The 13,749-nt window shown below is 42.9% G+C and overlaps 1 long non-coding RNA gene and 1 pseudogene across 1 annotated transcript in view; one reads left to right on the top strand and one right to left on the bottom strand.

The window, feature by feature from the left end:
- LOC145509693 (uncharacterized) overlaps positions 1–13,749 on the top strand; it is a 26,150-nt gene continuing 12,401 nt past the window's right edge. The window contains exons 1-2 of the long non-coding RNA XR_014056317.1: positions 1–108; positions 1,492–1,760. This is a non-coding gene — a long non-coding RNA (uncharacterized LOC145509693). The remainder of the gene's footprint in view (positions 109–1,491; positions 1,761–13,749) is intronic.
- On the bottom strand, positions 11,662–12,179 carry LOC145509692 (ribonuclease H2 subunit C-like; annotated as a pseudogene).

The following is a 13,749-nucleotide window of genomic DNA, read 5'->3' on the forward strand; positions in this document are numbered from 1 at the left end:
ACGGACAGTCTGTTGTTTCTGCTTTGTAGCAGTTTGTGCAGTCACAAGGGGACGTGTGCTGTGTGCTATTCCGCTGCTGGGGCTTTTGTCCTGTAAATATATGCTGGGGTGAGTTTATTTATAGGAAATGACGATGGTTCCTTTTGATTGTTATTGACCAGAGCAGGTTTTCGTGTGTCTCAACTTTCTTTAATTCACTGTTGCGGAAAGATTTTCAAAGAAAGACCAAATGAATTCTAACCACTTCAGGGAAGTTCCACCTATGTCGGGGCTTCAGTGAGGCCTGAGGAAATGACCAGAAATCACCCCAGAGTAATCAGAAGGATGGGAAGTCTGGGAGAGAAGAGCTTTGTAGATGTATTTGACAGCACACGAAGGTAGTGGTTCTCAATCTTGGATGAGATATTAGAATCTTCAAGGGAACTTAAAAAATCAAAAGAAACACAACAAAACCCCTAAACCCCAGATTGCATCTTGGAACAATTGAATAAGAATGTCTGGGACACAGGACCTAGCATCAGTATGTTTTAAAACTCCTCAGATGGTTCCACTGGTAGTCAAGTTTAGGAACCACTGGGTGAAGGGATAAGAATGCGACCCTCTGGACTGTAGCCCACCAGGCTCCTCTGTCCATAGGAGTCTCTAAGCAAGAATACTGGAATGGGTTGCTATGCCCTCCTCCGGGGGATCTTCCGGATCCAGGGATGGAACCCAGGTCTCCTGCATTGCAGGCAGATCCTTTTTACCATCTGAGCCACCAGGGAGGCCCTAACAAAGAAGAGGGGGCCCTAATATGTTGCAAGAAAGAAGAGGAAGAAGGCAAGATGAGGAAACAGTCATCTACAGCAGCTTTGGAATGTAATAGTTAAGTTCAGCCAGTTCCAAGAACTCAGTTTAACTTTAAGAAACTGATGGCCAATCTCTGAACATCCTTGCAATCCTTACTTCACAAGCCATTGGCATCACGAGGCCCAGGCTAACAATGAAAAGAATATCTTGCTGCTTCTGTGCCCCATGGCCCAGGGAAGAAGAGACTCCAAGATCACTCTGGTTTTCCACGCAGCCAGCGATCCAAACAGATAACTGCTAGAGAGGGTTAGGAAAGTATGGGTGTGGGGATGATGGGATTGCTCTTCAGGGGCGGGGTCAAGAGAGCCTCTGGCTTCTGCCTTTGTGGTTTTGCAAGTCCATCATCTATTGAACAGGTGTGGTCTGTCTGCTCAGTATAAGCAATTAGCTGGGGATACTTCAAAAGAATTCTTTTATTTGGAGATAATTACAAACTTAGAAAAGAGTTGCAAGGAGATTACAAAGAACTTTCTCACCATTCATCCAGATTCACTAATTGTTAATTTGCAACCACATTTGCTTTATCACTCCCTCTCTCTTTAGATGTATATGAATTTTTCTGATTCATTCAGAAAACCTTTTAGTCCTAAACTCTTCATTGATATTTCCCATGAATAAGGACATTCTCTCATGTAATTGCAGAACTGTGGGAATAAACCAAGACCCACCAAATGAAAAAATCAAAGGCCGAAGAAACCAGAACTGAAAGAGACGCGTGTACCCCAATGTTCATCGCAGCACTGTTTACAATAGCCAGGACATGGAAGCAACCTAGATGTCCATCATCAGACGAATGGATAAGGAAGCTGTGGTACATATACACAATGGAATATTACTCAGCCATTAAAAAAAATACATTTGAATCGGTTCTACTGAGATGGATGAAACTGGAGCCCATTATACAGAGTGAAGTAAGCCAGAAAGAAAAACACCAATACAGTATACTAATGCATATATATGGAATTTGAAAGATGGTAACGATAACCCTATATGCGAGACAGAATAAGAGACACAGATGCATAGAACAATTTTATGGACTCTGAGGGAGAAGGTGAGGGTGGGACGTTCTGGGAGAATAGCATTGAAACATGTATATTATCATATGTGAAACAGAACACCATTCCATGTTCGATGCATGAGACAAAGGCTCAGGGCCGGGGCAATGGGATGACCCAGAGGGATGGGATGGGGAGGGAGGTGGGTAGGGGGTCCAGGAAGGGGAACACATGTAAACTCATGGCTGATTCATGTCAATGTATGGCAAAAACTATTACAATATTGTAAAGTAATTAGCCCCCAACTAAAATAAATAAATTTATTAAAAAAATAAATAAATTAAAAAAAATAAAAAATAAAATAAAAGAAAAAAAAAGAAAAAATCAAAGGCTATTTATGCTGAGTTTACTATAGCAAGCGAGTTGGTTAACATCACTTGAATTTTGGCAGAGGTGCAAAGGCAGGCAGAGGAGTGGGAAAGCTTTATAGTGGGGATAAAGGAAGGCTTCCGGAGAAGGCAATGGCACCCCACTCCAGTACTCTTGCCTGGAAAATCCCATGGACGGAGGAGCCTGGTAGGCTACAGTCCATGGGGTTGCTAAGAGTCGGACGACTGAGCGACTTCACTTTCACTTTTCCCTTTCATGCACTGGAGAAGGAAATGGCAACCCACTCCAGTATTCTTGCCTGGAGAATCCCAGGGATGGCGGAGCCTGGTGGGCTGCCGTCTATGGGGTCGCACAGAGTCGGACACGACTGAAGCGACTTAGCAGCGGCAGCAAAGGAAGGCTTCAAGTTTACCCTGATTGGAGGCTGTTGGCAAGGGGATGCTGGAGGTGGGCTAATTAGAAGTGGGGGATCCATGTGATTGGTTATGGGTGCATGATTGAATTTCTCTAGTTGATCCTAAGCTGGGAGCAGGAACAAGCATTAGGAAAGTTGTCCCTTATTAATCAAGTCCTGGCCATTTGGGACCAATTGTTACTGAATGATTGCTTAGCTTCCTGCATTGTCACTAGAGAAAGCAATCTGGCTTTCTGCAAGTCTGACTTATAACAGGCTGCTACCTGGGCTGTTTATTGTAGATAAGGGATTGGTTTCCTGGGCAAGTGGCTACAAGTTGTGGGTCAAAAAAAATTTTTTTTTAACAGTATTTGGCCTTATCAGATTTAACTTTAGGGTAAAACACTGTTAGCTAACACACACTCCATATTCAAATGTCAGTTGGCCCAATTATATCCTTTATGGTAATATCCATCCCTCCCCCTGCTCTGGTCCAAAATGCATTGGAGGATCATTCATTGCATGTAGCTGTCATGCCTCTTTTATCTCCTCTAATCAGGAGCAGTTCCTCAGCTTTTTTTTTTTTTAATCTTTCATGACATTGACTTTTCTGAAGCATACAGAAAACTCTTGAAGACACACGTAGCTCAGCTGACAGTGAACCTGTGTCAACAGCCTGGCTCCAGGCCTTTTTCCTTGACTCCTGTCCTGGAGGCTCTGAGAATTGTTTGGGTTGATGCAGCTCAGGTAACCAGATAACCAGCCCTTCAGTGAGGACACAGAAAGTCACGTCTCCATGCAGGGCCGAGGAGTAGCTTTGTAAACAGAGTGGTACCCGCAGTCGTGGCCTTTAGCAGCTAATCCTTCTTCAGGCCGAGAGAGTTTGTGAAACGTGTTTTGGTTCCATTTGTGGAAATACGTTCTCTCGTTCGTCCAGCTTCTCTCTGCGTTTTACAGACGTGGACACTAGTTTTTGTTTTGTTTTTTCCACTCCTCACCTCTCCTCCCTGCCTCCTTTTCATTCCAGTTTCCCATCTCAGGAAAGTGCCAGAAGCATTTTCCAAGGGAGGGTCAGGGTGCTGTTCCACAGGCTGGGGAATGGTGGCCGCCATTTGTCCGGGATGGTTGAAATTGGTCTGCTGTGCTTTTTAAGAACATCAGGGACACAGAGAAGGTTTTGTTTGGGGGCCTGAAAAGCTTTGGGGACAGGACTGTCACTCCAAAAACATTCACCCCTCTGTCACTCCGAGCTGCTGTCAGAGAGTGATCTCTGGATCTGTCAACAGCCTGGATCATAGCTCAAATCCCCTTTAGCTTTATCCGTCTTGATACACTGAGCAGTAACACGCTTTTATTTATGGGAGACTGGACTAAGATAAGTTTGCTTTATATACTGGTTAGATCATGGTCTTTGGTGTCCGATTGTCTGGCTCCAGTCTTTGCTATATAACCATATGTCCTTGGGCTCATTGCTTAACTTTGGGTTCCATAGCAGTAAAATGGGCAAATATTAGCTGTTCTATAGGCTCCTTGGCCTGTGGAATTCTCCAGGCCAGAATACTGGAGTGGGTAGCTAATCCCTTCTTCAGGGGATCTTCCTGACCCAGGGATTGAACTGGGTCTCCTGCACTGTAGGCGGATTCTTTACCGTATGAGCCACCAGGGAAACCCATAAGAGGCAGTAAGTAATAGACAATGAATGTGTCTGTCTTTTCAGGGAATTAATTCGTATTTTAAACAGAGACCTTCAGTCTTGGAATCCTAGATATTTTAAGGTGAAGAGAATTTCCAAGTTTTGGATTCTTCATTTTTCTGTTAAGTTCAAAACCCCATAGTGAGCGGCAGAACCTGGGTTAGAAGTCAGGTCTGATTTCTTGTCTAGATTTTTTTTTTTAATTTTAATGTGAAAAGAGAGTCATGGAGGAAATCTTGGGGTCTAAGGTAGACAAGTTAGAAAATTAGCTTTGGTCAGAGGAACTGATCAGTGTCCCCTTTCCTCCATGCTAAGCAGGGCTGAGGGTGGTGACGTGTCTTGAATGTAAACCACCCACAAAAACAGGCCATGGAATCAGCCAGTAGAACCTTGGGAGGATGAGTCTCAGGTTTCCATTTCTTTAAATTTAATTTTTGAGTGGGTTTTATTTCCCAGATTAAAAAAAGAAGTTTTGTTAATTTGCATAGGGAAGAATAAATAGATTCTAAGTTACAGGAAAGGTCATTTTTACTCCAAAAATCTGGACATATTCAGTAACATCCTCATTAAAAATGAACTCTCCTTGCTTCAGTACCCAGGACCCTGCAACTCCCTGAGCCTCTGAGCTGGCTTAGTACAGAGAAAGGATCATACATTGCCTTTTTTTCCCTTCAAAGCCTTTTTTTTTTTTAATTGACACATATATAGTTGTTGTAAATGTTATATGTTATAGGCATATAATGTAATGATTCCAAATTTTAAAGGTTACACTCCATTTATAGTTATTATAAAATACTGGCTACAGTCCCTGTGTTATACAATGTATCCTTGTAGCTTATTTTATACCTAATTATTTGTACCTCTTATTCCCCTACTCCTATCTTTCCCCTTCTCCCTCTCCTCTCCCTATTGGTAACCGCTAGTTGGTTCTCTATATCTGTGAGTCTGCTTCTTTTTTGTTAGACTCACTAGTTTGTTGTATTTCCTAGATTTCACAGATAAGTGAAGTCATACAAAGAGAAGTATTTGTCCTTCTCTGTCTGACTTGTTTCCCTCAGCATAATACCCTCCAAGTCCTTCCATGGTGCTGCACATGGCAAAATTCCCTTCTTTTTAATTGCTGAGTGGTATTCCACTGTGTTTGTGTGTTTATATCTTCTATATTGTACCATATCTTCTTTTTGATTCATTTTTATTGGAGTATGGTTGCTTTACAATGTTGTGTTAGTTTCTGCTGACAGCAAAGTGAATCAGCTCTATGTTTACATACATTCCCTCTTTTTTTGGATTTCCTTCCCATTTAGGTCACCACAGAGCATTGAGTGGAGTTCCCTCTGCTATATAGCAGGCTCTCACGGGTTAACCACTTTATGTATAGTATCAACAGTGTATACATGCCACCCTATCACCTCACTGCAGTGAGCCTGAAGCTTTAACTACTAGTTTACTCCCAAGGGATTGCTTCTTTGAGGTCCCTATAAATTGCAAAACCAAAATGTGAAGGATAATAATAAAAATTCTCTTCTATTAGAGCTGCCAAAAGGATGAATTGTCAGATTGGTGAGGCATGGGGAGGGTCTAGAGGGCATGGATATGGGGAAGTTATGTTTTGATAGAGGAGGTGGGCTGATGGAAGAACAGAGAGGAAGACACTGCTGGAGCTTCAGTTACTTCCTAAAGAAGTTACTTCTAGGTGGGGAACCTAAGTGTGGGGAACAGCTGAGGAACAGAGGGCAATATGAAGACAGAGGATAAAGCAGGGAGAGGTAATACCAAACACAGAGTTGGGAGAAGGTTGCTGAAGTAAATGTCACCTGCTTTCCAAGTTTGCTAACATTGACCCCACATTTGAAAACTCCAGGCTTGTCACTTTGAGACTTATCAAATGTCCTTTACATAGTATTTGCCTCTTTGGACTGGCTGTGGGAAAAGGTGAACAGTCCACAAATTTAACTTACAGAGATTTTTTTTTCTCTCTTTTTCTTGTTTCCAAATAAACCTTCAAGCAGGAAAGAACACACAGACCTTGACCCGATTCGTGTCTGACTAGAGCAGGACTGTGGGAGTCCACTGCCTGTAAATCGTCTCTCCTATCTGAACTCCTCAAAGAAAATCTTTCCCCAAAGCAATTGCCTCAGCCAGAGTTCACGCACACTGACCAGCCCTTTGAAAATTCTGTCTGCAGATAATGCCCGTCACAGCCGGCCTGTCTTACTGAGAGAACCCTGTTGTCTGTGATATAACCCAGAAGAATCCCCAAGGTGGCTGATGAGATCTGCCTTTTGGAGAAAAGAAAAATATAAAGCATTTCACATTACAGTTTAAAGAGGCCTTTAATCTCACAATCATAGATATTTTAGGATTCTAAAATTAGGAAGATGATTAAGTCTTCAAATTCAATTTAGAGAGAACTGTGGGTTAATGAGGATTCAAGCACCATCATCTCCTCTACTGAGGTTTTTTTTTTTTTTTAATTGACACAGGCTTTTGTCAATACCCATGACCTTGAGATCCAACCCATTTTTAGGCTACAAATAACTAACACTGGATTGTTAGGGGCTCAAGTCAAGGCCAATCTGGGGACATAGGGGGAGGGAAAGTCTAAGTGGATGTGTGTGTGTGCTGGTTCTCTAAGTTGTTCATCCAAATCATACTTTTAGTCCATGATATCAGAATCAGCTGGGATGCTTGCTTAAAATGTTTGCTGAAAATATTCCTAAGTTCTACCTAATCTGACTAGAAATTTGGGGGAAGGGTGGTAGCCTAGAACTTTATACATTTCATACAGTTTTTCCATGTGATTCTAATGCACACCAAGGGTTGCTTTTAATGAGACTCAGCTCCTAAAACTTCCAATATCTGTTTAACCTCAACTGAAATTTCAAATTCTTGGGAGAGAGAGAGAGACTATGGTTAGCTTCATGTTTGAGTGATCTGTTGCTGAACAACAAATTATCCCAAAACATAGTGACTTCAGACAATAATTTTGTTTCATCTTATGATTTACAGGTCAGGAATTTGGGCAGGGCTCAGATGTGTAGCTCATGCAGCAACAGCTGGTGCTGCTGAAAGATCCACTTCCAAGATGGTGCATTCACATGGCTAGTAGGTGGTTCCTGGTTGTCAGCTGGGAGCTCAGTCAGCCCATCGATGGGGAGACCTCACTTTCTCCCCATGTGAGCCTCTTTATGGGGCTGCTTGATATCCCTACAGTGTAGCAGTGGAGTTCCAAGAGCAAATGTTCCAAAGGACTAAGATCGAAGCTGCAAAGCTTCTTCTGACCTAGCCTTTGATGTCAGATAGCATCACTTCTGCCATAACCTTTGGTCAAAAAATTCACTAAGATCAACCCAGATTCAAGCATAGGTGAAAATAGACTTCTCTGGATGTGAGGAGTCGCAAATTCACAGGAGGAAAGGAATAGATGGTTTCCATCTTTGAAGACTTTCTGCTGTACCCTACTTGGGTCAATTGTCAACCCCTGGATCAATCAATCATGAACACAGGCATTGGAACACAGTACAGATTCAGCCCCTAAAAATAGTCTCAGGTCAGTTTTTGATGTCATGATTTGCTGCCAAATGAATTTGCTGCAAATATACAAAATAAAGAAGCAACAAAACAAAACACTTAGGTTTTCAGAGATTTTTGGATTTTGGAATTGTGATAGAAGGTTGTTGATTTGTATATTTTTTATCATCCCAAGTTGACTTTTTCCCAAATGTTAGCTCCCTATCCTATCTACTTGGTCTCTGGTTATCTTTTTCTACTTATTGAGATTATAAGGATGAGACCAACATAGTCTCCATCACTGCTTGGAGATTCAGGGAGTAGTAGGTTGAAGCACTGGAAAAACCAGAGTTCCAGCTAGTAGATCTTTCTCCTTATGACTTTAGTTCTCATTTCTGGGTCAGCACCTGATAGTCATGATCCCAGAGGAGACCAGTGAATCATCCAGTCATGGGGTTTGGAGGTGATTCAGCAAGATTGAAGTGGTGTCAGGAGTGTTTTTGGCTTAAGTTCTTGAAGGTACTGATTACATATCCAATTATGCAACTGGCCATGGAAGATCACATTGTAGTACACACTGATTCTCACCCAAACTAAGCGTGTGAGACAGGGCCCTCACCTGGTAGGGCATGATCTCCTGGTAGATCTCAGGCCCTTGGAGCCCAGTAAAATTGCTCCTGCCAAGATGGTGTATGTTCCTTTCTTGAGAGAATGGGAGACTCTGAGCTACCCTCATCTACATTTATCCTCCCAATATTATCCTCTTCCTCTGAACCAAGGACATAGATGATTTGGGGAAAAACCAGAGGTGATTCCCGTGTTATATTCTCTTGATGTGTTGTCTAACTTTATGGTACGAGAGAGGACATCTCCAGGTTGAACCAGTTCCTAATGTCCAGCATTCAACAATTAGAGACTCATTCAAATAGGATCAAACTTTGTCCCCTGTTTTTATAGGCAGAATAGTGTATTAGAACTTGAAATCATGAATTTGGATTCAAGCCCCATTTTTGCTGCTGACTTGGCCAATTCACTTTATCTTTCTGAGCTTCCTTTTTGTCAGTCAAGTGGGATGATGGTGGGAAGCAAGACAGAAAAACATAGGAGAGACTCCATTAGCTTTAGTATTCTGTTATCCTTGAGAAGGCTATCTGAATTCCTTCCCTTTTATTCTCTATTCATCCAATAAATATTTATTGTATACCTACTGTGTACATTGTTCTAGTTGAAGATACACTGACTGTATCTGCTCTTAGTTTATATTCTCGTGTGATAAGGCCAAAATCTTAAAACAGGAAATGGGAGGTAGTGATAAGTGCTTTGAGGAAAATGAAGCAAGATAAGGTCCCAGGTGGTGCTAGTAGTAAAGAACTTGCCTCCCAATGCAGGAGACATAAGAATCACAGGTTCAATCCCTGGGTAGGGAAGATGCCCTGGAGGAGGGCATGGCAACCCATACCAGTATTCTTGCCTGGAAAATCACATGGACAGAGGATCCTGGCAGGCTATGGTCTATAGGGTTACAAAGAGTCGGACACGACTGAAGTGACTTAGCTATAATGGTCTAGAGAGTGAACGTGGGGTGATGGTCGTGGTGTGGAGTAATCTTGACTCACTTGATGGTGATCAGGGTAGGATCCTTGGAGGGATGTGACATTTGACAAGGAATCTGATAATCACTCCATAATATTTGTTGAATGTATGAATGAGCCAGGCAGAGTCATTCATGGTTTGATTTGAAAGAAAACATTCTAGACAGAAGAAACAGAATATACAAAGAACCTGAGATGGGAATGGCCATGGCATATCTGAAGACTAGAAAGAACCTGGTGGAGTGGAGGAATAGTGAGTAGAGGGAGAGGTCAATGAGAAAGTCAGAGGTAGCCAAGGCCTTATGGGTCAAGCTGAAGAGTTAGGTTTTATTCTGCATGCAAAGCGAAACTATTGGTGGAGTAAGATAATCCAGTTTATACCTTAAAAATATCATTCTGCAATATGATGCCACTTCCAACCCACCAAAACGGCTAAAATTAAAGACAGACAATATCAACTGTTGAGATGTGGAGCAACTGGAACTCTCACACACTGCTGATGGGGGAGAGATTGGTGTGAATACAATAATTGGGAAACTAATTGGCTGTATTGCTAAAGCTGAACTTATATACACCCCGTGACCCAGTGATTTCATTCCTAGATATACACTCAACAGATAGGCACACATATGTTTGCCAAAAGGTATGCACACAAATGTCCATAATAGCCCCAAATGCTCATCAAGAGTAAAACAGATACATGAATGTGATATTGTCATGTAGTTGAACACTATAGGGAACAAGTATAAACAAATTATAACAACACATAACTATGTGAGTGAATTTCACATACTTAGTGTTGAGCAGAAGCCATGCCAAAGAGTTCAACTGTCTAGTTCCACGTACACGAACATCATAAACAGGTCCAACTAATATGAGGTGTTGGAAGTCAGGATAGTGGTTGCCCCCAGAGATCTAATGATTGGAAGGAGGTGAGTAGGGGCCTTCTAGGGTACTATCATATCCTGTTTCTTGATCTGGATACTGCTTACACACATCTGTTCAGTGACTTTCTTTAATTAACTCTTTACTCTTGCTTCCCCAGGCCAAACGGGCCTTGAGACTAGAGAGATGAAGAGTGTGGGAGAGTCTTGATCCCTGGCCACTAGAGCATGGTCAGCTTTTCTACTTAATATCACAGTCTTCTCAGGAGTGTTGAGCAGATGAGATTCATCCATTTTACAGGGCAGAACTTTTTTGTTAAGTGATCTACCTGAAGTCCTGTGCCCTCATGGGACCCACCATTGTTTCCATTTCTCCATGTTGCCTGTCTGATTTGGAACAACTGGTTTCACAGGCCCCTTTTTAGCTCCATGACTCCAAAATATTACATTTGCATTTGAGAATTTGAATTTTGAAACTAATTTAAGAAAATACAATGCTTTGACCATTATCCTTATTTATAGAGTCTTGTAACTAATTATAATTTTTTAAAGCAATGTTGCTGATTAAGGGGATAAGTATTATAAGCAAAAAAAAAAAAAAGAGAGAGAGAGAGAGAGACTGGAGGCCCTTAAACTCTAGTGGAAGAAATGGTGGTTTTCATTGTCAGATTTTCTCAGCCCCACTGCATGGACATATGGAACTGTGTGTGATATTTTTACTCTAACCACAAAATTTCATGAATTTTCAGTCACTGAATAATAAAATAAATCAACATTCTAGGTGAAAAGATGGAAGCAATTTTGAGGGCAAAAATATTTCCTTGAAAATTTCTTGAGAATCTAAGACTTTGACCACATTCGCTGGGACTGAGCCCTTAAGAGTGAAAGAGCAGGTCACTGTGTCTCCATAGGCCATAGGATGGGGAAGCAGTGGCCAACAATCTGATACCTATTTAGTCAACTGCAGCTAATAGCTAAACATTGTTTGTTAATAGGCAAATAAAAGAGTTCTCTTTCTGCCCTGTTGAAGAGAATAGGAGTGTCGGGGCATCAAGGAAATTAGCATTGGCTGAGTACCTCTTGGGTGGGCCCTCTGCTATCATGTTATTTGTTACCTAAACAAGTAGAGGCTCTTTATTCTTACACATACAAAGGACCTTACGGGTATGGAAATGGAGTTTGACTTTCTTCCTAACTATGCAAGAGATTGAAGAAAGGGAGTGATCCGGTCAGATTGATTGACTGATTTTTCTGTGAAGAGCTCCTTTATTGCCTGAGGAACTCTGGCTCCACACTGAAGAAGGGGTTTATTGGGGTGAAGGGATCGGTGGCTTTCAGTTTCAAGCTCTGGTTCTCAGTCTTCGGGTACCTGTGCATGAATCGCTGCAGCGAGGCTGGGCCAGGTTAGGGCCCCCGCACTTTGGCATCGGACCAAGGATAGATGCCAGGCCCCACAGGGTGAAGCTGCTGAAACTGGCTGTGGCTCCGATCAAGCGGTTGAAGTCCGGATCAAGGGGTCGAAGTCCCGTCCCGCTCCAGTGCCTCCGGGGTTTCCACCAGTTCCTGCTTCTCTCGCTCGTGGTCATCCTGCTTCCCCAACACCTCTGCCTTCTTTTCTGTCATCACGTATCCCACGAAGCCGGGCAGCAGCACCACCTCCTCACCACATAGACTGCGGCCCCGAAACAACGCTTCCAGTGCGTCGGGACCCTGGTGGAGGGCTGGGCCGAAGAAGCGCCCCGCGGAGGTGGGCGGGTTAACCCGGACCTCGCAGGGCAGAATGTGCAGCGAGATGAGGGCGGGATCGGCAAGGGTATCAGGTCGTAGGTGGACGCGGCGCTTGTCCATGGCTTCCTCGTCGCTGCTCTCCATAGTCCCTCGCGACTCCGTAGCTCGCAGGCCAGATTTATTTTTTTGAAAGATAAATGGATCTATTGTTCCCCCACTTCTGCTAGGAGTGTCGCTCCAATCCTGACTCCTGGTGGCAGGGCAAGAGTGACAAGAGGAGAGAATGGAGCCAGGAAGAGTCGTTAGGGAGCCCCTTTGCATAGTCTGGTGAAAGATTCCCATCCAGTACACCCATGAAGCATCATCATCTCCTTCCTCCCGTTCTTTCTGCTATCATCGTCATTTACAGTGTCACTGTACATTTAAATTTCAAATGGCATTGACATTCTTAATGTCACTGCATATTTTTACTTCTCTATGTGTTACTACCTCCACCATTCGTGGTTACTATTTTTGCTTTCAACATTTATATGGTCACCTTAAGTGCTTCCTTCTCATCAAGCCCTGAGAAGGAGGAGGATATTATCATTCCTAAAATATAATTTGGGCAGTCATGTCTTAGTGGGGTTGAGTAGCTTGCCCAGGGTCTTCTTTCAGACTGGAAGATCTGGAGGGTGACTGCTCAGGATTCTGTGATCTCATCATCACCTCCAGTTTGAAGATGGGGATAAGGGCAAGTGCTCACCATCCTCCATGATGGATATAGAGATATGAAGACCATTCACTGGAGACATCGCCCATCATGGATCTTTGAGATGATGGGCAGAGGTAGAAAGAAAGAGAAAAGGAATTATTATAATATGGTCCCATCTTGCCATGTGAGGGAGCTGAAGGGTGAAGGAGCTGGCAGAAGGCAGCAAAAACTTGGACACCTTTATTGCATTTAAATTCTGATCTTACAGGTGGGGGGACAAAGGTCCAGAGAAGGGAGGTAAATTATAAAAATGTTGTTGCTGTTTAGTCGCTAAGTCCTGTTCAACTCTTTTGCAACCCCATGGACTGTAGCCCACCAGGCTTCCTCTGTCTGATTCTCCAGGCAAGAATACTGGAGTGGGTTACCATTTCCTTCTCCAGGGGATCTTCCCTACCCAGTGATCGAACCAGCATATCCTGCATTGGCAGGCAGATTCTTTACCACTAGCGCCACCAGGGAAGCCCTTATGGATGTTATCTCTTCTAATTCTTGCAGGAATCCTATGAAGGAGATACTGCTTTTCTGTGGGTGCTATAACAGTCCCATGGTCTGAAACAATAGAAATGTATTATCTCAAGTTCTGGAGTCCAGAAGTCCAAAATCAAGATATTGGCAGGGTTGCTCCCCTTCTAGAGGCTTTAGATGAGGAAGGACTCTTCCTTGCCTCTTCCGGTTTCTGATGGCTTCAGGCATTCCATGGCTTGTGGGCTGTGTAACTCCAGTCTCTGCCTTCATCTTTGCCTCTGTGCCTCAAATCTCCCTCACCCTTTCTCTTAAAGGACACTTGCCATTTGATTTATGATCTGCATAGTTAATCCGGGATTATCTCATCCTGAGATCCTTTATATAACTGCATTTGCAAAGATCTTTTTTTTTCCAAATAAGGTTTTATGTTTTGGGGCCATGATTCAACACACTACAGTGAGATAGCATCATCATCTCCATTTTACCACAGGGGAC

The sequence above is a fragment of the Giraffa tippelskirchi genome, chromosome 6 (genome assembly GCF_054371585.1).
Source record: "Giraffa tippelskirchi isolate mGirTip1 chromosome 6, T2T-mGirTip1v1.2.pri, whole genome shotgun sequence".
Taxonomy (NCBI): Eukaryota; Metazoa; Chordata; class Mammalia; order Artiodactyla; family Giraffidae; genus Giraffa; species Giraffa tippelskirchi.